We start from the raw sequence: 26,246 nt of genomic DNA on the forward strand, positions 1-26,246 counted from the left end.
CGTAAGCTCAGTATCATAATATGATTCGTGATGGGGGAGGAAATACTTCTATGTATGTTTATAAATAAAGTACTTGCTTGGCCAATGAGACAGCAGGTTAGGCTGGACTAGGAGTCAAAGAGAATTCTGGGAAATGTAGTAGAGAAGTGGTGTTGCAGACAGGAAGTGACATAGCAAGGAGACTCATATTTAAGAAGAGGAAAAAGGAAATGTTGCTCTCTTTTCCCCTCAGCTCCTGCTCCAGCGGCACCATGTGATCCACCAGCTAGGAGGGACGCCAATAAGGCGTCCGATAAGATAAGTCTTATAAAATATAGAGATGTATGGTAATTGAGACTGAGCTAACAGATGAGAATCCTAGTCATTGGCCAAGCAGCATTGTAACTAATACAAGTCTCTCTGTGTATTCATTTGGGCCTAACTCGGGCAGGCGGCTGTCGTAAAGCTCACATGTGGCAGTGGGGCTCAGGCGGCTTTTGGCAGAAAAGATTTATAGTAACAGATTCACATTTTAAAAATTGTCTCAAGCCAAAGTGTTTGAGGAGAAATGGAATTAGAAATAGAACAGGGGCAAGGTACAAGCTGTCTGGGGTGCCATGGGAGGGAGGAAAGCCAGGAGCCACTGCCTGGCAGAGCATGTGAGGGAAGTGAGAGCCTATCTGAGATGTTTCTGCAGTGAAGGTCAGCAGACAAGTGGAATATTAAATAGGTTCTGCCTCACCTTACTAGGCTCTCATGCCATTGGCCAGCAGGGCTATGCAAGCCTTAAGACATAGAGAAGTGTCACCTATGTTAATGAAGAGAAAGGCTGGATACAGCAATAAACTGCCACAAATGATTTTCATAATAAAAATTTCAGTGGATTGGTAGTAATGAAATCCAGATTAAGAGTTCAATGAAAAAAAGAAAGGTTCTTAGTTATAGTGTCATCTTAACTATAATCATTTATTTAGAAAAGTATTTAATTTTGACTCATATTCATAAGATTTCTACAATACCAGGTTTTGTTCAAGGAAGGAAGAAATGACATAATTGATGCCCTTTAGTTTACTATCTAAAAAAGCATCCAAGGTCTCTTGCAGTATGATGGTAAGATCATTCAGCCTATATTAATTATGTTTGCATTTAGTTTTTAATGTAACTGATTTGGCCAAGCTCTTTATCTAAGCAGTCCAATACTGAGATAGCAACTCAATCAACCTGGTATCAGGACTATAGTCTACACACTTGGCTGGGTAGAAGGAACTAAGGCATTGGTTTAAACTTTCCTTAATGCTGTGACCCTTTAATACAGTTCCTCATGTTGTGGTGATCCCTAACCATAAAATTATTTTCATTGTTACTTCATAACTGCAATTTTGCTGAATTATAATGTGAGTATCTGATAGGTGGGATATCTGATATGTGACCACTGTAAAAGTTCTGTTCAACTCCCTCATGAGATCAAGACCCATAGGTTGAGTAAAATTACACTAAGGGATCACTGAAGCAGATATGTCACTTGTCTGACAGTGGCTCTAACAGAACTTTGGGTATAAAGTTAATGTGGAATTGAGAAGGCAGGGACTTGTGCTGGCAGATTTGGGGGAGGATCAGAAAGAACTAGAAGAGATAGTGGGTAAAAACAATCATGACACAAAGATGAGTAAAGCTTTCAGAACATAGGCCCAATGTTGAAACAGATTTAATATTAACCATTTGAAGCACAGCAAATTAGAAATGTAACCCTGGGATTCAGGAGACAAGGCTGGAGGCTTGAAAATTCCATTTCTGGGTTTATAATCCATCCTTTAGACTTGACCCTAACAGCCTACTTGTCCAGATTTCTTCAGCTTAATCTGAGAATTTGGGTGTACAGCAAAGGATGGTAAGCTCAAGCCAGTCTACATTACAGCAGGGAGGGGGAAAGGCTTAAGAGCCTCTGCTCCTAGCTGAACAGTTATTTCCAGTTGATGGCTGCTGAGGGAGAAAGAGTCAGTTTTCTCCAGTAGCATAGACTCTGGTAGGTAAATTTTCCATGCTCTAGTGAATAGCTTTACATCTTTGTATGTTTGTGTAACATTAATTTTGGGCTCAGTTTGTTACTAAAATAAGAACACAAATAAGCGAGGATGAAAGGGAGGGGGCATAAAGTTTGGAGAGAAAAATGAGGGGTATCCAACAGGAACTTGAGTGGTGATGTTCCAGTAGATATAATTTAAATGCATTGTATACATTCATGAAATTAACAAAGAATGAATAAAAATATAAAGAAAAGAGCAGTAAATACTAATTTCCCGTGTATTTTTGAACAATAAAAACAATTAAATTAACACTGTGATTTTGTTCAAGTTACTTAAGCTCTTGGAACCTTGGCTTTTTTGATGAGCAACATGAATTTCAACTTTTGTTCCACAGAACTGAGGGGAATCTGGATAATTCCTTTGGATGCTGAAATAAAAACACATAAATTATTTGACTTATAATGTATAATCAATAACAGTTTGTTTATCTCTATTTATACCTATGACTATTATTTTTTGCCCGTATGCCAGGGTACATTTTCAAGGCAAAAAGATATTTCTATAAGAAAAACAGATTTATCAATAGTGAAAAGTCAACTTCAGATAGAAGCAAAGGAGAAGGAATGAACTGTATCAGAAGGGCAGAAGGGCACAAAGAAGCACCCAGTGAAGAGTGCTGAGCACTGAGAAGTCCATCCTCCCCAGCACCTGGGACTCTCTTATATCCCCTTATCTTGGGCAAAGCAGAGACAGGTGCTGTGTGAACCTGTTTTTGTGAAAGCAGCTCTTTGGTTGTGGACTGACATTTTATTATTTTTAAAATATTTTTAGAATTTCATATATTGTATTTATATTATTCTATTCCCCCTTCTTTCTCAGCTCTTCTCGTGTCACCCCACTTTTTAATCAAGATTTTTAAAAAGTATTTTTTTATATTTTAAGGTTATAATTACATCATCTCCCCCTTCACCCTGCCTTTCACTGCTCTGTATCTTCCCCTGTATTCCACATCCCTTTGCTGTCTTTCAAATTCGTGGCCTCTTTTTTCTTTAATTGATGTTTTACACCGCCCCCCAACACACACACACTCCTAAATACAACCTACTCAGTTTGGATAATGTTACTTATACTTGTGTTTTGTGTTTTCAGAGCTGACTGTTTTCCATTGGATAACCAGTCTGTGTACTAGTCCATGAAGAAGACTCTTCTCCTCTCAGAATTCCATAATTGCCTGTAGCTCTTTGTCTAAGGCTGAGGCCTCTTGATCTTTCTCTTGTTCATGACAACATGCCTGTTGGAATCAACTTTGTTTAGGTCCTGCTTAGGCAACCATGTTAGTGAGACTTTGAGCATATTTGCTCTCATTCCCAGGTATCACACTCTCTGAGAAAACCCTCTGTTCCTCTGGCTCTTAGAATCTTTCTGATCCTTCTACCACAATGAACCTGAGCTTTAGGTGGTAATAATTGTGTTTTAGATGGGAATGGGCTCCATGACTCTGAATTTTGTTTGGTTGTGGTTTTCTGTAGTGTTCTATGTCTTTTGCAAAGAGAAATTTCCTTGACACAGGTGAGGACTATACTTATTCATGAATATAAGCTTAAGTAGTTAGAATATAGTTAGGAGTTGATGTTGGTTCAGTAAAGTAGCCATTGTGGGTCCTCTCTAAGATACATGATCTCCCTCTTGTTGAGAAGTTCTTACATCCAATTGGAGAGTATGTGTGTCGCTACTACCCCTTTAGGGTTATCATACTGTGATATTTGTTGTGGTTTATAGATGACATAACTATGTAATACTGCTGGCTGTTTCCGCCCTTTGAAAGATTTAATGGGGCATTCTAGTACCATGATAGCTAGTCCTCAGGGAGAAGGCATTCAGATAATCAGTTCCAGCTCAGGGACCTCTAGACCCTTAAATTTAATTCCATGGTGTTCAGCAATAGGGACTTACCTTCCTCCTTGGGGACAACAAAGTGCAATGGTCACAACCTATAATGTTTTCAGAGTCACTTGGACAACCTGACCAATATTTCAGAAAAAGCTTCTCTTACCTGGTGTTGGGTTTTTTTATATGCTCTATGGTTCTGGGGGTGTGCACTGTCAGCCCAGATAGGAAGATATATATATATATATATATATACATATATATATATATATATATATCTTATGTATGCTACAGATATTTTGGCAGTTAATACTATGATTTCTTATGACATTTTCAGATATCCTAACTGTTATTTTGCCCTCCTCCCTCCTTTTCATAACAGCTGTGGTGAGTGTAAAATTGTTACTAGTTCAACCAATTTGTGTTTTGCTTTGTGTTTATGTTCTGTGAATTTGTGGCTATAAATCAAGATTTTATATATATTTGTGATTTACCCATGTTTTCATTTTAAAGTGAAAGAGAATTCTGTCTAGCTAATAAAAAGCAAGAAAGCCTTACATAGTTAACATCATAACATTATATTAAAATATTAGAAACAAGAGGGCAAGGAAAGGATGTCACCACAAGTTTCATGGTCCAGGATGACCACCATCCCTGCTCAGTGCGACCTCTATGCTCCAGGAATTGATCCATGAATGGGTACTTATTGGTGTTGGCCATGGGAAAGGAACATGTCTCTCGAAGTCTGAGATCCAAACTCTCATCTCGTACTGAGCTTCCAGATGTTGGGTAAGTAAGACTTGGCTCCTCACATTTTCAGTGCCAGTAAGAAAATTCACCATCCTGCTCTTTTATGTTAATTAAAATTACGTTATTTTAATGTAGTTATTTTTGGTTTGGTTTATTTTCAACACCCTTGGGAAAAGAAAAAAGATTCAAATTTTCTCTTCCTTTAAGTCTATAATTATACTTAATTTGTTGGTTTGAATAGCATTTCCTTCCTTACACATTTTAGCTGAAAATGTTCATACTACAGGGAAATATATATCCTTGGTTCACTACTTAAAATTATTTTGAAGCAATTCAATGCATCAATCCAGTTACCACATCACAGGGTGGAACTCAAGATTCATGCGTGATGATTTTAGTAAAAAAATTGGCAAGGAAGGCCAGGCACTGAGGTTGGTGCCCTGCCCTCCTTTGCCCCCCCAGCCCCTGTGAATGCTCTTTATACTGTTTTTCATAGAAACTAAACTATCTACTTCTCCTTTCTTCCCAACACTGACCTTTACAAAACAGTGTTGTGGAGAACATGGAACACTAAAACTTGCCTTAACATCAAATATCAATTCCTGACTCCAAAATACATTCTGTATGTATTGAAGAGGTAAATATTCAAGTTTTCAAAGAGAAATGTAAGCTAGTGTTTTATATTTGAAATAGGTGGATTTTCTAGGCTTTGATGCAAAGGGAATAATTAAATATAAAAATGATATCTTTCTATATAGAGAACAAATAGAAATCATGTTGACAACATTTTGGTGTGGCTATTAACTTATGCACATCAGAGAACTCTGCTAATGATTGTTAGCCATTGGCAAACAATGCACCATAAAGACATTCATATACTTTGACCCTGTCATATAACTTTGGGGATTTTATTGTAAAGTAATAATTCAACAGAAATAAATCTCAAATCAACAACAGTGTTTTAAGATTTTTCTTTTTTTAAAAAAATTTGCAGTCATCTATTGTTTAATTAGCAGAAGAACAGTAGGGGAATAGCAGAAAGGTCCAGTTCTCCTACAGTATATAGATATGTATAAAAGCCATTCGACCTCTGAGTTCCCACCTACATATTTGCAAAATCAGCCTCAGAAAGTCTCCCTCTTCAAATAAAAGGTTAAACTTGTATATTATAAGGCCCTTTCCAGACTTGGCTGCAAGTTACACAGTTCTACTTTATTTTTTTAATTTTTTTTATTTGAATTAGAAACCAGATTGTTTTACATGTCAATTCCAGTTCCCTCTCCCTCCCATCCTTCCCTGCCCCTACAACTAACACCCTACCTATCTCATACCCTTTCTGCTCCCAAGGGAGGTTGAGTCCTTCCATAGGGTTTTTCTTAATACTATATAAACATATGAAATAATAAAAACTATCAAAATATTCAGCAATAAAAATAGCTTATTAATTATGTAACAGCAGCAAGAGGTAATTTAATGAGCCATTAAAATTATAGTATATGGCTACAGAACCACATGGAAACACAATGTGTAATCACCACATGACAATATTTCTCTGGTTATTTGATGGCTGTTCTGTAGAATGTGTATGATGACTACATACCTAGGTGGCTATGAAAGATGGGCAAAAATAAAAGAGAGGGAACACACTGATATTCTTCATGGTTGAAGAAAGGAAACCAAATGCACCCAAGAGGACTCAGATGCTGCAGGCAATTTATGAAGCAAGAGGTATGTACAACAAGGCATACCTTCAGACATTATATGAAGGCAAGTGGGCAACAGAAAGAAGTGCACTGGAAGAGAAGAGAATGCCCCCAGAAGAGATAACAACTATCAAATATGTGTATTTAGATTGTTTACTACTTGTTAACAATGTAGACACTTCTGTCTCACTGTCAGGAAAGTTACTGTCCCTCAGTGACTTGTGTGGATAGATTCTTCAGGAGAACTTGAAGAATGCCACTGAGAAGTGGCTGGTACAAGTGTGTAAAGCTACCACATACTTCATACCCACATAGCATTCTGGAGCTCCCTTTGGGATTCAGGCACTTCACTTGTGGGTAATAGAGTATCTGTTTTCACAGTGCAGCTCTGGACATTACTTGAATTACCACAGAAGTGCCAATAAACAACCTGGCATATAGCAAGCCCTATGCACTTTTGTTATTACCAATGGTCATGCTCTTGCTCTTCTTGTTCCTCTTCCTCCTCCTCATACCCCTCCTCTTCTTTCTCACCCCCTAATCATCATCATCATCATCACATAACAACTGAGGATTTTTGGATCCAAGTGTTAGAAGTTGTATTTAGGGTTGTGGACCAAAAAAAATTATTTTTCAAGATTTGGGTAATTGTGTCTGGTTACACTGATTTAACTTTCTTTAAAAAGGAAAATACAATTTAGTAGATTGTCTAAATATTTAACACTACTTTCAGATGTTTAGTTGCTTACCATTCAAAATTAAGGAGGGAAAAACTACCACATTTAAGCTGCAAAGAAAAAATATATTAAATACAAAGCTAAATAAAATAAAATAATTAATTAGACAAAATATTCCTTGATCAGAAAAATATAGTTAAGACAAGAACAGAACAGGGGCAATAGGGTCGGTATTTATTAAAATTTTAATTTATTTCAATTCAATTGATTGTGATTATGGTAAAAGTAGTTCAGCATTGATTTCAGAATATCGATAAAAAGGTTTCCCTGAAAATTGAAAGGAGAACCAGGAATATTCTGTTAAACAGAGAGAGATAGAATATCAGTTTTCATTTGAAATTTAGTTTCTTTCAAATTGAAAACATTAGATGATATAAAATCATGGGGAAAACTGTAAGACAACATGAATGTATGATACAGACAAACACCATGTAAGAATATTTGTGTACTTTTCAAAATCCTTTAATTTTTCTATTTTACTTATAAATATTATGAGTAGTTATGTTTATATGCACAATTTAAATATTTAATTTTTAATGAAAGGCATGATATGATGTCTGTCATTAAAAATTTTAATCTTTTGAAGTTAATTACTGCAGGACACATACATTTTTAACTAGTTAAAATGATTTGTCTATCAGTTGCTGAAGTGGGTCACAGAGACTGGGCTTGAACCAAAAACTATACAACATCTGAGGTATTTGCAAATTCAGAACTGTTACATGAGTTCATAGAAACAGCTTAAATTAATAAGCCCAGGAGAAAGGTATGAATGGTGTGCATTTGAGGGTAGGGTTACTGGAGAGGAGAGGGAAGGGGAGATAACTCAGTGGGTTCAAGTACTTGCTGTGCAAGCCTGATGACCAGAGTTCTATCCCTGGAACCCATGTCAAAGCTAGGATGCAATAGCCCATGTCTATAATTCCAGCACTCTCTATAGCAAGATGGGAGTCTAGATAGGAGAACAACATGGCAACTTGTGACCAGCTACCCTGGCTGTTTGCTGCTCAGTAGAAGAAATAAGAGAAATCCTGTCTTAACTAGGTGGAAAGAGAGGACTGACTCAGGACAGTCGTCTTCTGGCTTCCAAAATAGCACAGTGGCCTATGCACCTACACACACACAGACACACACACACACTTTTTTAAAAGGGCTACGGGGCTAAGATGACTTGGATTTAGATGTGGTCAGAAACTGACACATGTCTTTTGGGTTGTAATCAATACCAAAGATTCAAGACACAGACATACACTGCTATTCTAATTGTCATGGAGCCCAGTGCTCAGCCTCAGCAGCTGAGCCATGCATACCTTTGGTAATCATGGATATTGACTGAAGAACTGTATCTATGAAGCTTCCAGTCACTGGCCGCTGCTAGATAAGGATTAAAGCCCACTGAATATTTTTGAAACTGTGTTATTTACAGATCTATCACGTATCAATGAGATAAAAGCAACTGGAGCTACAGAAAATGGGTAGAGTATTTGAAATACCCATAGATTCTACCCATCAGTGGGAACTTACAGCATCTTTGTAAGTCAATTTGCAGTACCCTTCAATATTATCTAAACCCTCCCTTCTTTAAATGAATTTTGATAACAACTGGCTAATCCAACACTTCTGAAAAAAATCACAGTAGGTCTTACTGGAGGATGAGATTTTGACCTAAGAAGGTGCTGGATCAAATGTCAGTTATGCTTGCTGCATTTGATTATCTCTTCAAAACAGGGTCACTTGCTTTCCTCCTCCAGTATCAAGGGAGGAAAACGTAAAGTCAAAATATTTGGCACTGAACTTAGAAATACCATATAGTGTTTTTTTCTATGAACAAAAAATGTTATACAGACAGAAGTGTGTGTATTTCTAACTTAAAGTGGTGCCTCTCATCATTTTTGCATTGACATAAGTAATGCTAATTTCTATCTATGTATTCTCAGAGTAACCTATCTTCTAGGCCTGTCTGTTCTGCTACCTCCTCTATGTGTTTGATATCAATTCTGAACCTTTGTGTTCTGAAAGAGTGTCAAGAAGGACAGACCATTGATGAAGGTGTGAGTATCTCTATCTGCCCAGAAAAAGCCAGTGTAGTCCAGCAAGAGTTTGTCACAATGACTTGAGGCAGGTGCTTGGTCTTTCCACTCAAGGACACACACACACACACACACACACACACCTTTACCCAATCCTCAGTGAGTGGATTTCTCTTGTTGATCTGGATCAAGAGCACAAAGGAGTTGTAGTAGCAGTCCCCGCTTTGTGGTATCAATCCTGATCCAAACTCATTGTATAGCTGCAATAATAGGCTTGAAAAACAGTCCAGGGGTGTGGTACTAATTGCTCAAATGGGTATGTGTTGTAAAATATTAGTTTGAGACATGTTACGTTTATTTATGCTGTGGAATAACAGTTAAATGATGCAAAAATATATTACATTCTTTTATGTTGCATTTGTTTAACTCTGTAAAGCTGTGTTACCTTGCCTGCCCAAAACACCCAATAAAGAGTTGAATGGCCAGTAGCTAGGCAGGGAAGAAAAACAGGCAAGGATGTCAGGCAGAGAAAATAAATAGGGGAGAAATCTAAAGAAGAGAGGTGGAGCAAGAAAAAGAGAGGAAGACTTCAGGGTATAGCCACTCAGCCACATGGCCAGCCATGGAGTAAGAAGTAAAGAACGATATATAGAATAAAGAAAGGTAAAACACATGGAGCCAAAAATAGTTAAAGAGGAACAGGAGAATTTAAGTTAGAAAAGCTGGCTAGAAACAAGCCAACTAAGACTGAGAGTTCCATTCCTAAATAAGAATACGTGTCCCTGTATTTATTTGAAGCTGGGTAGTGGGCCCTCAAAGAGTTAAAAAACAAAGCAAAACAAAAACAAACAAAATAAAAAAATCCAACTATAGGCATGTATTTAAAAGAGAGGGAAATGAAATGATCATATCAAATACACTGTAGTCTGGGTTGGACTCCCTGAGATCCCGAGTCTGCTGTGTTCCCAAAGCCCAGTGTAAATTAAATACCGCAAGACACAGAGCAGCCCAGCAGCCAGTGCTTGCTTGGCCCTGCTTTTTATGCATTGGGGAAATATGTCACCCCTGCATCACTTCGGCTTGAACTCAGTTCTCCAAATTAGACAATCCTTAGCAAAAACACAAGGAGGAAGCACAGCTCCACACCCCAGGCTGTTCAGAGAGGAAGGAGAGCTCCACACTGCAGGCCTTCCAGCACTAAACAAAACATCCCTAGGCATAATGCCTCTGACTGCAGGGACAGGGTCACGTGCTAAGGTAAAGAAATGTCAAGAAACTCATAATATCAGAAAACATGTCTTAAAACACATATTTATGTACTACTGATTTTTCATGCTATATGTGAGATGCTACCAATGATGTAGAAAAAGACAAGCCCCTGCCTCAAACATCAAAACTTTGCCTCATAAGGAGAAATCAAGTCTCGGGTGCCCATAGTCCCCCTAACACAGCCAGTTTTTGAATTTGCCATTTCACTTCACAGAAAATACAGCAGCCCCCACTGATAGTCTTACATGGTACTTGTATAAATACCTGCCTCTTGCCAAAAAAGAAAAAAAAAAAAGGAAAGGAAAAGGAATAGAAACACTAATTTAAATGATATGACTGTGGAGTGGGGATGAGAGGTAAAAAAATCAGGCTGGGATTACAGTAGTTGAAGCAGGCTCTGTGGTAACCCAAGTGAAGATGGTTTATCCACAGGGAGGAGTCTGGCAAGCTTCAAAGCAGACACAGAAGAGCTGGAGGCCATTTAGTATGAGGAAAGTAGTCTCACGAGCCCGGGAAGTCTCCAAGGCCTCTGTTTATACAGTATGGCAAAGCCACTGATGTTCCTGTGTAACAGTGTTAGGGAATAAAAACCATATTCTTCTTTAGGGCTTAGGAGCTATGGAAAGAGTTTTAGAGATTTTTTTTAATGATATTTAAATTCTTAAAGAAATGTTATAGCTGAAACAGTTACATGCACATACCCTCTGCATAGGACAGTGTATTTCGTGGCAATGTAAAATAAACAACAATACTATAGTTTATATAGGACACATGAATATATGCTGGCTGTTTGATTTCCCAATGACTTTTAAGACCAGTATCTATCCCTGGTGTATTAACTAGTTTGTTGGAGCCCGTTCTCTATTGTGGGATGCCATGTTCAACCTTAATGCAGCAAGTAGGGGCTTGGTACTGCCTCAACTTAATGAGCCAGGCTTTGCTGAGCCCCATGGGAGCCCTTACCCAGTGTGAGGAGGGGAGGGGAGGTGGGCTGGGTGGGAGGCAAGGGGGCATAGGAGGAGGGGCGGGAGAGAGAACTATGGTTGCATTTTAAATGCAAAATGAAATTTAAAAATTAAACTTATAAGAAAAGAAAAGGAAAAAATAAGTGCGTGTATACTTGATAAGTGTCTTAGTCACTTTTCTATTGACTTGACAAAGCACCATGGTGAAGATAAGCTACAAAGGAAAGCATTTGATTTAGGGGGCTCATGGTTTCAGAGGATTAGCATCCATGATTAGCATGGCAGGAAACATGGCACCAGAAAGAGAGACAGATAGAGACAAAGAGACTGAGGGACAGAGAAAAAGAGGGAGGGTGGGAGAGAGGGAAGAAGCAAGAGAGGGAGGGAGAGAGAGAGGGAGGGAAGGAAAGGAAGGAAGGAAGGAAGGAAGGAAGGAAGGAAGGAAGGAAGGAAGGAAGGAAAGAAGGAAGGAAGGAAGGAGAGTCAACAATTAATGGTATGGGCTTTTGGAACCTCAAAGCCCACTGGCAGTGACATACCTCCTCCAACAAGGATACAACTCTTCATCCCTCTCAAACAGTTTTGCCAACAAGGGATGAAGAATTAAAATATTTCAGCCCAAGGAACCATTCTTATTCAAACCACTACAATAAGATGTTTTTTAGTCACTAAAAAAGACCAGAAAATAAATTAAAGAAAAATATACAAAAATTAAACACGTAGTGAATAATTACTACTATTGAAAATGTGGTAAAGACAAAATCAAAGACAAATAGTTTGTCTGGAAGAACAACTTACTGTTGGATGACAATGATCTCACAACAGTATAAGAACACAGAGCATCCCTATGAGTGTGGCATGAGCAGAAAGTAAGTGGTGTTTGAACACAACCTAGTATCTGCTTCTGTGTAAGCAAGGAAAAAGCTCCACTGTAATTGAACAGATTTGCTAATGTTTGAGATGTCAGATTTCAATGTACATTCAGAGGAAGTAGGCAAAAGATGCCAAAACCTCCATTGAATTTCCACCAAACAAATGCCAATGCAGAAGAGGGATTTTTATTCATGTTGGAGGAATGATTATCTTCTGAGGTGCAATATAGATAGAAGAAGGTGGCATATGATCAGTAGCTCTGTGTAAAACAAAAACAATAACACACACACACACAAAAGAAAAAACAAAGCATATACAAAAAGGCTACCTATGAAATCCAAACAACATTAATTGAAAAGGAACTAGGTGATAATCAGTAACTTTCCTTGACTTACTGTCCCGCAAGAGCAGAGAGCTAAAGAACTCAGTGCTAATGGGGAGGGTCATGTTCATCCTGTCCAGTGCAATGTTTCTGGATATATATGGCTGTAAAGCAATTAATGCTGAGCAACTGCAAAATTGAATTTGAACTAATTGAAATTTAAATACATAAATATATGAAGGAGCTTTGGTATTAAGCAGATTTCCAAAAGCACAGCAAGTTGAGGATAGTGAAATCAAAAAGAAGAGTCCTTATTTTCATCATGCTGGGTAAAATGCTTATAATCCTTCAGCTCTTTTGATTTTATCTATTCTGAAAGGAGCAAAATGGCATCTCAGAGTTGTTTTGATTTGCATTTCCTTGATGGCTAAGGATGTTGAGCACTTTCTTAGGTGTCTTTCAGTCACTTTAGATCCCTCTATTGAGAATTCTCTATTTAGTTATATACCCCATATTTAATTGGATTATTTGGCGTTTTGGTGATTAGCTTCTTGATTTCTTTGTATATTTTGGAAATCAGCCCCCTGTCAGACATGGGGTTGGTGAAAATCTTTTCCCATTCTGTGGGCTGCCATTTTGTCTTGTTGACTGTGTCCTTTACCTAACACAAGCTTCATTCGAGGGTACCTCCTAGTTTCTCTTCTAAGAGGTTCAGTGTGGCTGGATTTATGTTGAGGTCTTTGATCCATTTGGACTTAAGTTTTGTGCATGGTGATAGATATGGGTCTATCTGCAGTCTTCTACATGCCAGCATCAAGTTATGCCAGCACCATTTGTTGAGAGTGCTTTCTTTTTCCATTGTATAATTGGAGCTTCTTTTTCAAAAATCAGGTGTTGGTAGGTGTGTGGGTTAATATCAGTGTTTTCAGTTCAATTCCATTGATCTACTGGTCTATTTTTATTCCAATACCAAGCTGTTTTCAGGACTATAGGTCTGTACTAGAGCTTGAAGTCAGGGATGTTGATGCCTCCAGAGGTTCCTTTATTGTACAGGGTTCTTTTGGCTATACTGGGTCTTTTGTTTTTCCATATAAAGTTGAGTATTGTTCTTTCAAGGTCTGTGAAGAACTGTGTAGAGATTTTGACGGGGATAGCATTGAATCTGTAGATTGCTTTTGGCAAGATTGCCATTTTTACTATGTTGATCCTACCTATCCAAGAGCATTGGAGATCTTTCCATTTTCTGGTATCTTCTTTAATTTCTTTCTTTAAATACTCAAAGTTCTTGTTACACAGGTCTTTCACTTGTTTTGTTAGAATTACCCCAAAGTATTTTATGTTGTTTATGGCTATTGTAAAGGGTGATGTTTCTCTGATTTCTTTCTCAGCCCATTTATTTTCTATATACAGTAGGGCCACTGATTTTTTTGAGCCTAATCTTATATCCTGTCACTTTGCTGAAGGTGTTTATCAGCTGTAGGAGTTCTCTGGTACAATCTTTCAGGTAACTTATGTAAACTATCATATCATCTGCAATCTGCAAATAGTGAAAGTTTGATTTCTTTTCCAATTTGTATCCCCTTGTGGTCTTCTTGCTCTAGCTAGAACTTCAAGTGCAATATTGAAGAGGTAAGGAGAGTGTACAGACTTGACAGTTTATGCAAGAGAGGATGTGGAGAAAGGGGAGCTCTTCTCCACTGCTGGTGGGAGTGCTAACTCATACAGCCACTTTGAAAATCACTATGGAGGTTCCTCTGGAAAATTGGAATTAGTCTACCACAAGATCCAGCATATACCCAAAAGAAGCAAATTCACACAACTAGGTCATCTGTTCAACTATGTTCATAGCAACATTAATTGTAATAGCCAGAACCTGGAAGCAACCTAGATGTCCCTCAACTGAAGAATGGGTAAAGAAAATGTGGTACAATTACACAATGAAGTACTACTCAGCAGAAAAAAAAAACAATGAATATTGAAATTCACAGGCAAATAAATGGATCTAGAAGAAACCATTCTGAATGAGGCAACCCAGTCACAAAAAGGTAAACATGGTGTATACTCACTCATATATGGATTTCAGACATAAAGCAAAAAAATTACCAGTCTACAATCCACACCACCAGAGAATCTAGGAAACAAGGAGGACCCTAAGAGAAACAAACATGGTCCCTGGAGAATGGGAAAAGAACAAGATCTCCTGAGATAATTGGGAGCATAGGGGGTAGGGAGAAGGAGTTAGGAGAAAGAGAAGGGGAGAAGAGGAGGGGAGTTGAAGATATGAGGGAGCAGGAAGATTTAGTCAGGGGAAGAATAGAGGAGATCAGGAAAAGAGATACCATAATTGAGGAAGCCATTATAGGTTTAAAGAGAAATCTAGCACTAGAGTAATGTCCAGAGATCTACAAGGATGACCCCAACAAAAAATCTAAGCAATAGTGGAGAGGCTACCTTAAATGACCTTCTCTGATAATGAGATTGATGACTACTTATATGCCATCCAAGAGCCTTCATCCAGTATCTGATGGAAGTAGAAGCAGATACCTACAGCTATACACTGAGCTGAACTCCTGGGATCCAGTTGCTGAGAGGGAGATTGATGAGCAAAGAGGTGAATACCAGGCTGGAGAAACCCACAGAAAAAGTTGACCTGAACAAGTGGTAGCACATGGACCCCAGACTGATAGCTGAAACCAGCATAGGACCAATCCAGACCTCCTGAACCTGGGTGTCAGTTTGGAGGTCTGGGCAATCTATGGGGCCTCTTGTAGTGGATCAGTATGTATCCCTAGAACACAAATGGACTTTGGGAGCAGACTCCACATAGTGGGATACTCTCTCAGTCTAGAAACATGAGGAAGGGCCTCTGCCCTGATCCAAATGATATGACAGACTTTGAAGATCCCCCATGGAAGGCCTCGCCCTCCCTGTGGGGCAGAAACTGGATGAGATAGGGGGTTAGTGGGTGGCAGGGGAGGAGGAGGGGGACAGGGAACTGGGATTGACATATAAAAGAAGCTTGTTTCTAATTTAAATAAAAACAAGGCTTCTTGGCCAGATTCCCTTGTTCTTAGGGAAGGAAGTCTTGACATCATGATCTAACAAACTTAAAAAAATGTATTACAGTGATAATACTATGGAAGACAGTTTGCATGATTTCATGAGCTAGAAATGCTCAATATTTAGCATAGTCTGATCCAAATACCCATGAATAAGTTGACAATTGTTTTTAATTTGAGACTAAAGTCTGAGGACTTCTTTGAAAGGTCACATTTTGCTATTAATAGATTCTTCATGAAGGCAATTTTTTCCTTAGTCTTCATTTCCATGTATTGGAAATATATTTGACATCAGATTCCTGAGTTGTTTATTTGCATATAAAAGAATCAATTCTACCCTCCCCTAAAGACTGTACATGAGGGTGGGAACAAGAACTCCTTTGCAGGCTTTCATCCTTTCTGGAAACAGCTTTGGAACTGGTACCATATATTTCCATTCTGAAAGTGGTTTGTATCTATTCCCAATTTCAACCTGTCTCCTCTACAGTAAATATTGGGATCTCCCTCTAGATGTGAATATACCCAATAAGGTTTAAAATAGGATCTGGGGAGTTGGCTCAGCAGTTAAGGGTAACTGTCCTGGGTTCAATTTTCAGAAACAACATGGCTGTTCACAAGCATCTATTTCTCTCATTCCAGGAATAGTAGCTATTCATTTCTGGCCTCTGTCAGCACCAGGTACATATGTGGTACAGAGGCATACATGTAGGCAAAACACCTGTCCCCATAAAATAAAATAATAAATTGTTATTGAGAATAATTTTTTAAAAAGCAGTCTAAATCCAGGTAAGCAGATCCATGACCAAGGAACTATCACTCAGGAAGGCAGGCATACTCCTAGGAAAGCCAGCTCACCTTAAGCTATACTAAAGAGATAGATGGAATAATTACTCCTTCAGTGAGATAATGTTTTTCTTTTAAAAGTTAATAAAATTGTCATTGAACTAAAAATAAAAATAAATAAGAATAAGCTCTACTACCCTATAGAGAGTAGGTCAGGAAACCTATTACTTCTGCCAAGTTACAGTATTTAAATTCAAACTTCATTGTGTTATATACTACTCATTTAACACTTGTTGTTCCCCTAGACTTACATGAGCTTTATGAGTTATTGCTTAATTTTTTTAAGGATATAAGCTGAACTGAATGTCCATAGACTAGAAAGCTGAAAATAGTTATTCATTCTTCCCTCAAAACCATTTTCGGAAATCACTGCTTTTACTTTACAGAAATCGACTTTTTGCTTATCCTTGGTAACATTATCTACCCTTGGTTCATATATTTATGATTATACAACTGAAATTAGTACTAGTTTCTTTAAAATAAATTGATTTTCTCACTATAATTACTTCAAAATTGTAGTAAGATGTGGTAACCAACCACTCAACGCGATTGTCAAAACTATGAGAAACACTGTTTGCAATACATAGACTTAAGCAAAGAACAAGATAGAGTTTTAACCACTTAATCTTTTATAACTACAAAATACTCAAAACCCCTTTCCCAAGTATGTTTGTAAGTCAACATTCTGGTTCTGATAATTTTCTCTCTAACACATGTCTCTACTCTCTATCTTCCCTAGCAAGACAACCAGTATTTTCCTCTCACTCTGCAGTGGGGGATCTAAAACAAAAAACAAACTCTTTGTGTTCTACCTGATTCCTTCCCTTTAAGAAGAAAGATCATGGCTGGGACAGGTGATAGGTAAGGCACCACTGTTTGTCCTTATAGAAAACTTGCAGCTATTTAACTGTTTAAACATTTCTTTGTGTGTGCATCAATATCAGCAATTAAACAAGAATATATTTTAATTTAAAACACTGCTATGTCCGTTGAACACAAAGATTAAGAGAATTGACCTTCTTTGTTGCTACTCCGAGGTGCTTCTTCATCTGATATCTTTAAATTATTTTTGATCTGGGATTTCCATTTCCACATTGATTCTTACCATTTAAGTTCTGTGCTCTTAGGAAGCTTACCCCAGCCCCCAACCCAAGTCCCTGCCAAATCCAGTGAGAGTACATGAGTTGTTTCAATATTGAATTGAGTCCACATGAAATGATCTGATCCAAGTCTAAACCAATGCACGTGCCTACACTGAAGGTCTAATCTGGTTAGGGGTAAAAAGATGCAAACAACGACATTGCCAAAACAGCATAGGACAATAGAACCACTTTTGCCAAGCTGTCACTTTGGAGCAGAACCGACAAGCATATTCACACTACACTGCTTTGATGGATTGTGGTTTCACAGATTATTCTCCTCGGGAACATGTGCATTTTAATAATCAACAAAACCCAAATCCAAGGAAAAGTAATAAAGGTCGGATTTCAGGCTCCTAGATGGGCTTATGACAGAGACTATTGGAATCTGGGGCTTGCTAGAATCTGTCAGACTAGACAAATAGGCCTCCTTGGTATGTGCCCACGTGCACGTGCGCGCGCACACACACACACACACACACACACACGTCTTAAAAAAACATGAGAACAAGAAGATGCACAAATAAAAATGCCCATTTACTTTATGGTGAACCAAATTCTAGAACTTCTGTCCACTGTGAAATCCCATATAATTGGTAGTTCATTTTCAATTGCAACTTGAAAATTATTTCTACAACAAGTATGGCACAAGCCATGAGTTACATATTTTGAGATAAACTGGAAATTTTCAAAGTCTAAAATTTCCAGCAACTGCAATCAAGTTTAACTTTCTTTAATCCACGCAGAGCAAGGTATTTGTAGAGTAAAGCAGGTGATTTCATTCATAAACATGAGCTGTGTATTTAAGCAATCAGTCTTATGCATAATTATTCACCCTGGATGAAACCCTGTGCATAACTTTCCTCAGGATACATGTACATTTTGTCCAAATTTAAATCCAATCATACATTCTTTAAAATTCTGCTCTGAACTAAATTCTTGAGACTCGAGGCATGCTAAGTATATGAGATCCGTTCTTGGAACCTGATGGGAGGGTAAAGGCCAGCTCCACTAAAAAGGAGAATGGCTCTACTCTTCACTATTCTAATGCCCACAAACGTGATTGTTAGCATGGTCACTTTAACGATGGCACCTTTCTGTTCTCAAAGATCAGTAGCATAACTGTGTTACCATCAATCCAGATGCCCTGAAAAGTATTCCCATCTATGCTAAGAACACCTGAGACTCATCTGAATGTGCATGATCTGTGTTCCCAAAATGTGACCACAGTTTCTAGAGGCTATTTGTCACCACCATACTGCTATCAAAAGTCCTTTGAGGTAAAACTCAGTACTTACACCTATGTCCAAACTCTGAAATGCCCTCTAGAACTTGTAGACTCATGCCATTGATGTTCTGAGAATTCACTGAACATAAAGAAATACTATTCCCTAGAACACTTCAAAATAGCAAAGATCTCAGATCAAAAATATCAGGACCTTCCTTTCAATAGTTCTTGCATTCTGTGATTAACAACAAACTCCCAGCCTGCTCCGAATACTGTAAAACTGAGCTAAAAGGTAGTAAGCCCATTTGCTGCCTTATGATGAAGCTATATCTCAGTGTATCACCTCCCAATGAGGATGTCCTCTCCCTCAGTCCTATCACTCCCCAGTTGTTAAAATTGCTCCACCTCCAGTTTTCCAGGAAATACTTTCCTGTTGCTATCTTTCTCCCAAACAGTGAGATTTGAATTTTTGGAAATTCTTGTCTAGTTCCCACATCAAATGATTCTAATTTACATGCCTTGCCTAGTGATTGCAGCCACATCTGTTCACTTAGTATAAAGGTATTTCTTGAAGATAACAAAACAAAAGCTGTTGACTAGGCACTGTATCTGAGATTTGAAACAAAAAAATTGAAAAATAGAATAGTAGTTAAATAATTGTAATATTATATACAAATAATCTAGGTCATTCATTTTTTCCTGATTGAACTATTAAAGACTCTTGCAGTCAATTCACAAACTTCTACCTTCTCCAATTCCATTAAATCAAGTTAGTTTTCATATTATTGGGTACTTATTCCTTTTGTAAAATGCTGAGAGTCTGCTTATTTTCTGAGTGATGAAGTGCTAAGTCCTTTGGAACAACACAGAACTTTCATGAGTTCAAAACTTGTCACCAAATGTTTAGGTTTTCCTGCCACTAACCCATGCTTGAGGTCATCTGGACAAGCCAAGAGCCCAATGATTTTGCCTTTTCTTTCTTTTGATGTTTGCTTTGGTCTACATTGTCCTGTTTTTTCTCTTCCCAGTGTTGAATTTTCTGCCTTATCAGGCATTTCATACATATTGGAGATGAACCCTCCTTTCTATGAACTCTGACGTCATTCAGTCATCTCAGAATTCATGCTCCTAGCCTCATGTTTTATCTGTTTACATCCATCTTCCACCTCTGCTAATACAGTGAAGATTCTATTAACAAAATGGTTTCACACTTGATCATCCTTGGTTTTCATGTCACTGAGTATGTAAACCAGATCACACACTCAATTTGCTGATTGCATGAAAAAATATTTTATTAGCAATAAATCCCTTGGCTGCTAGACAAGGTGATAGAGAGGAAACATTTGTTTTCTACTGATTTCCATTATGTAATTAAACATCTGCTCCCATGGGACAATAAAAAATTCTAATGTTGCCTCCTCTAGCCATGTCTTGTCCTGAAACCTGCCTAAGAAGACATCTAGATGAAGAAACAAGATATAGAAGAAAGGACACACATACAGAAAAGCTGGGGGTAGATACATTGTACACACTTGGATGGAAGACACCTACTACAACAACCCCCAAACTCAGCAAGTTTATTATATACAGCCTGAGGAGGAGGACTGCCTTTTCTTAATGGAAGTCTTTATATTTGCAGAAGTCTTAGTCTGTAAACATCAGGGAGGAGGAACCTAAGGTGGATGTTTTCTGTATATACATGTAAACATTTTTAAACCAGGGGAAAGGCTTTGTCATTTCCCGGAGCCTGACCCAGGTAAGGCATTGCCATTTCCACGGGTCTGGGCTATTAGCATCCTTGACATGGCCATGCTCATGTCAACAACACATATTCACTCTGGACTTTACTCTCTCCCTACATAATATACTCAGGAAGAAACTTGGGCAAACAAGCTGCTTGTTGAAACCCAAGCATCATACACCAAACACAGAAGTTAAGGAAATGCCAGCTGTCTCTAGTTACTGTCCTATCCTGATAGTTTTAAAAGCATTTGATGAGTGAGAAAATAGTTCACGAAACAGAACATCCACTCCAGTCTTCAATCCAGCTCATGTATAAACTGTTACTTTAAGCCTAATCTCACCTTTGAAGGAGCTCACCTTCAGGGCAGGCCTACCCAGGGACCCTCCTGTGCTTCCTCATGCTATTTCTTATAGTCAGTGCTGATACATTGCACCTCAGTTATGAGATGCAAAGAAATGATAATTTGAACAAATTAAATGAGTTTGTAACATAAAATCATTTACTATATGATTATCAGGAGCTCTACCTTATATCTGTGCTCCCCAATCTGGGTTTCCAAATCACACCTTTAGTTTTCTGTTCTGTTCAACATAAAAATGTGATCTCTAGGTACCACCTTAAGAACAGACATGTTGCAAATCAGATAATTACATATATTTAAAATAATAAAAGACCGGTTTGTGATGGCAAAAGCTGATGGGATATGCTGAATAGGCAGAGACTGAAGAATCATGTATTCAGACCAACTTGAGCTACACCTTTGGAAATGGAGTGATGACTCAGTGGTTAAAGATGTACAGTGATGCTCTTCCAGAGAACATGGGTTTGATTCCCAGGACTCAGATGAGGTGACTCACAACCACCTGTAATTCCAACTCCAGGGCACCCATTGCCCTATTCTGGTCTACATGAGCACCTACACACGGGGCATACTATTCCATATACTTACATAAATAAAAATAACACAAATCTTTAGAATAACATAAAATAGAGGGGGGAATCTGAGGAGATTGGAATGTTTGTCTAGTATCTGTGGCCCCAAGTCAAGAATATGTTTCTAACATTTGAACAGAGCCTCAACTTCAGAGGGTTGTATCAGACAAGTGCAGCCTTTTCCATGCTGACTACATCAATAATGTAGTATAATGAGAGGGTGAAGATCTAGCTTCTTGGGTCCAATCTGGGGATACTTTGACAAGTCACCCATGAACCATAGATACCTTCTGGCTGGCTGAAATACCGACCCTGTTTCTTCATCTCCTTTCAACAGCTGTTGGTGATTCATAAATACATAATGCCTTATTGACCTGTCAAATATTATACAAATAAATCTCAGTCCCTTATTGAAGAGCAGTCAGGCTGCAGTCAATATATATAACGACAAACAAACCCAATTCTAAAATGGAATTTTAAAGCTGAATCATTCTTACCACTGTAATAGAAGAGTTGTACACAGACATTTGTCCTAAGTAGATATCCAGTTTGGAAAACAAAATAGTCACATTAGAAGGAACTACATCCCCATATGCTACAGCATAGAATGTGCAAGTGATGTTGGCACAATTATGCTTATCATATCTACTTGCATATACTGCTCAATCAAATTTTTATGCTGCCATTTGATTATGCTAAAATTCAGCTACTCTACTTCCATCTAACAATGCACTGACAGGCACAACATCATTGTGTCTGCTGTATGGATGAGACCCTGAAGATGGACTGATAACTCCCCAGACTGGTTCTGTTACAGAGTCCTTCACTTCCAAACTAGAATCCCACTCCAAACTAGAAGTCTCTATGTTACTGTGGTGTGTTTAATGAGTATGAGTTGACAGGCTCATGTGTTTGAGTGCCTGGTCCCCCTTTGGTGGAACTGTTCAAGAAAGATTAAAAGGTGAAGCCTTGTTGGAGGAGGTTGTGACTCAAGGGTGGGATTTAAGGTTTCAAAAGCCCACACCATTCCCAGTCTCTTTTTGCCTCCAACTTTCAGGTAAAGTGTGAGCTCTCAGCTATTGATCCATGGATTCATCTCAAAAAATATAAATTAAGCCCACAATTAAACACCTTATTTTAACGTTTCCTTGGTCACTGTGTCTTTCTTTCTTTCTTTCTTTCTTTCTTTCTTTTTTTTGTTGTTGTTTTTCAAGACAGGGTTTAGAGAAACCCTGTAGCTTTGGAACCTATCCTGGCACTCACTCTGGAGACCTTGCTGGCCTCGAACTCACACAGATCCACCTGCCTCTGCCTCCTGAGTTCTGGGATTAAAGGTGTGTACCAGGTCACTGTGTCTCTTCACAGCAACAGAAAAGTAACTTGCATACCAGTAATAAATCCAGTAGAGTATTAGTATAAAATAATTAAAGAAATAAACAACAAATCAAAACAAATGACTAATTTTTTAGTTCTGAAATTTTCTATCTGTATAGAAGTTCACTGAGTTGTATAGATTTGGGATCTGGTTAATTTTATGTTATTGTTTTAATGTACAATTTCTTTATAATAATGATTTAATAGAAAATGATTACTAAATATTGTTTTTAAAATGTCAACCTTTCTTAACAGTCAGAGAAATACAAATAAGTCCATGCTGAGATCTTGACTTGCTGAGAAGCATATTGGTTGCTTTAGGTAGAGACAAGTTGCCTGCTGCCCTAATGTGTTGTCACATTCTGCTAATGAGACCACCAGTTATCCAATGAAATGCTATATCTTTGAAAATGAAGGGAATTTGCTACCATGATAAACCCAGGAACTGAGAAATATTGAAACAGTATTGAGCATTGGAAAGATGCTAGTCTTTTAAAAGCTAATAAAAGTTTGAATATAATTAATCAGTAATTAAAAGCTGTTATAAAAAGCAATGGTAGAGTAGAGGTAGAACAGAGGGAAATGATGGTTTGGCCCAGGACTTAATCACAAGAGATTATATACAAAGTAAGTTGATGTTTCAGGCAACATAGAGCTCTTATATCTGTAGCAATGTCCAACGTGAACCTTGACACATGATATAAGGACACCTTGTTTAAACTGACTGAATATCTCAAATTTCCATGTTCTTCCTGAAATAGATTAGACCACAGGAGTAGCAAAAACTTCATACCAATATCTGAAATTTCCTGATTGACACTTATGTGGCCTTTACCTCAGAAGAGACTCACTGTGAGTCCTCAATTATGCCTCTATATCTAGTCAATGATTACAACAATGACTAAAGATGCAGCATAGCCAGCTGGAGATATGCTTATGCTGTTCTTCATATAGAAAGAATGAGAATGTAACCCCAATAACCATTGATTTAGGGGACCTGCAATGCCAGTGACCATTAGGAGCAAAGTACTTCATCACAGGACTGTTAAACATAAAGTAAAAGAATGGAGAGCTTACAGTACTGCCAGCACTTTCCTTGAATAGAAATTGATGTGGCACTCAAATTGATCTGGAAATGGTAAAAATAATAGTAATAAAACAATACAGTGAACAAAATAATTTCAAGAACGGACAAAATGAGAAGCTCTAGGGTATACATCATGTGACATCAGAAAAACCATCAAAAGACTATTTTTCAGAGGAAACCCTAAAGGATACATCATCTATCCACGCAATATGAAACACATCAATAAGTTCCCAATCTGTTTAGATTGTAGAAAGCTGACCTCCTTCATAACAATCAGGGAGAAAATGTATAATTCACAAAACAGTAACATTTTCTGAGCCCATTACAAGATAGATAAGAGAATTGAATTTCAAAGGTTGACGATTCTCTCTGAGAAGACACAATGCATGTAAATATTCATTTGCCTTCATTAGAGAATGAAGAGAAAGTTTGAGTCATAACAAGAGCAAAAACAGAGAGAGAGAGAGAGAGAGAGAGAGAGAGAGAGAGAGAGAGAGAGAGATGAATAAACCTTTAAAGTGGAATGTGGGCTGTTATGGTAGTTTGGCAGCCCTGGGGACCACTGATGTAAGACTTGCTCCCCATAAGACTCTTTTCCATGTACTTCGTAGGAAGCTCACAAAAATAGATTGGGAATGTGGTCCAAAGACAACATCCTCTGCTGTAGAACCCTGCTGTAGGTAAATGGCTGCCACTGGACCACAGATGTGAAGGTATTTTGATCTTGAACTAAGAGAAGCACATAAGACTCTTCCCCCACTAAGTCATTGTCTTTCACCAAAGAGAAATTGCTTAGGGGTAAAGAGAACAATTTATTTGTTTGTTTTTGACTGAGCAGCAACAAACTCAGCTGAGCTCAGAATCAAAGTAGTCAGAAAACTGAAGTCTGTCTGCTGTAATGGTCAGGAGACGCTCCCCAAAACAAGACCCACACAGATACAAGATACAGGAGAGTTGGGAAAGCATGAGAAGGAAGACAAGGACATTAGAAAACCCCACCCATATGACTCAGTAGCCTAGGACTGGCCAAAGACTTGAGACTGAAGTGGGAAAACACAGAATATTGCCAACAGAAGCATGGCACTAGCAGCACTATTACCCAGGGCCAGCATGAAAAAAAAGAGGGTACTCGGTAGTGTATATATGGGAACACAGCTGAGATGAAACAGAAACAATTTGATTTCATGGGATGCACTGTCAGAACAAAGGGAACACGCATGGATGGTTATGATGGTTGTAAAATTATAACTCCCTGTTATGTTAACTCAACTCCACCCACTACATAAAACTACAAATGAGCCATTTCCATGTATAAATATATTTTACCTCAGACACTAATATTCTTTCACATTCAATGCAAATTTTATATTAATAACAATACATAGAAGAAAAAGAATAAAAGTAGAAAATAGACTGTCAAGAGAGAAAGGGCTATGACTGTAACTTAGTTGAAACAGTGCCTGCCTAGTATGATTGAAGGCTGGGCTGAATTCCTCAGTGACTCCTAAACAGGATGTGTTGACATAGTATTATAATCCCAGCATGTCAGAGGTGAAGGCTAGAAGATCAGAAATTCAAAGTCATCCTTGTCTACATAGCAGGTTCCAGGCAAGCTGAGTCCAGAGACCTGCCTCCAAAATAACAAAGAGGGAAGTGAGACAAACAGCATTTATGTGTGTATCATCATCATCATCATCATCATCATCATCATTATTATTATTATTATTATTATTATTATTATTATTACTCAGAAAGCTTCAAGTTCATCAGGTGAGCCAGTCTCAAGGGAATGAGGTCCACAGTGTCACAGAAAAAAATGTGGCACAGACAAATACCAGACCTCCTCCGCTAGTATCCACAGATGGGAGCATGGGCACCCATGCACAGAAATGTAAAACACACACACACACACACACACACACACACACACACACACACATTTGTACATGTGATTAAAATGATTTATATATTTTCTCTCCTGGAAGAGGTAGCAACATGTATTAAAGGTACAATATCTCAGGATTCAGAAATTATGAAAAAGGAAATGAAAACCCCAAAGTAATATCAAAGCTAAAAGATTCTTTCTTTATTGAGAAGATTGGATGTGTTTGAGTAAAGGATCCATTGGATTTGAAAAGAGATCAGTAAAGTTCCCAAAACTAAAACACATGAAAATATAATGAAAAAGAATACTCAAAGCTGTGACATAGCATCAAATAGTCTAAGATATGTGTAAATAAAGTTAAAGAAAATGCCTATATAAGAGAAGAGATTTTTAAGAAATAATTACTAGGACCAGA

The 26,246-nt window shown here is 38.0% G+C and overlaps 1 long non-coding RNA gene across 3 annotated transcripts; it reads left to right on the forward strand.

The window, feature by feature from the left end:
• Positions 1-397: 397 nt before the first annotated feature.
• LOC103160119 lies at positions 398-22,630 on the forward strand. 3 transcript variants are annotated; one of them, XR_003486558.2, is made up of 4 exons: positions 398-4,679; positions 6,219-6,368; positions 17,181-17,302; positions 20,233-22,630. It is a non-coding gene; the product is annotated as an uncharacterized LOC103160119 (long non-coding RNA). The 3 variants fall into 3 exon arrangements; XR_003486557.2 differs by lacking the exon at positions 6,219-6,368 and having other exon boundaries at positions 398-4,277; positions 4,484-4,679; XR_003486556.2 differs by lacking the exon at positions 6,219-6,368.
• Positions 22,631-26,246: the final 3,616 nt, after the last annotated feature.

The sequence above is a fragment of the Cricetulus griseus genome, chromosome 6 (genome assembly GCF_003668045.3).
Source record: "Cricetulus griseus strain 17A/GY chromosome 6, alternate assembly CriGri-PICRH-1.0, whole genome shotgun sequence".
Lineage (NCBI taxonomy): Eukaryota > Metazoa > Chordata > Mammalia > Rodentia > Cricetidae > Cricetulus > Cricetulus griseus.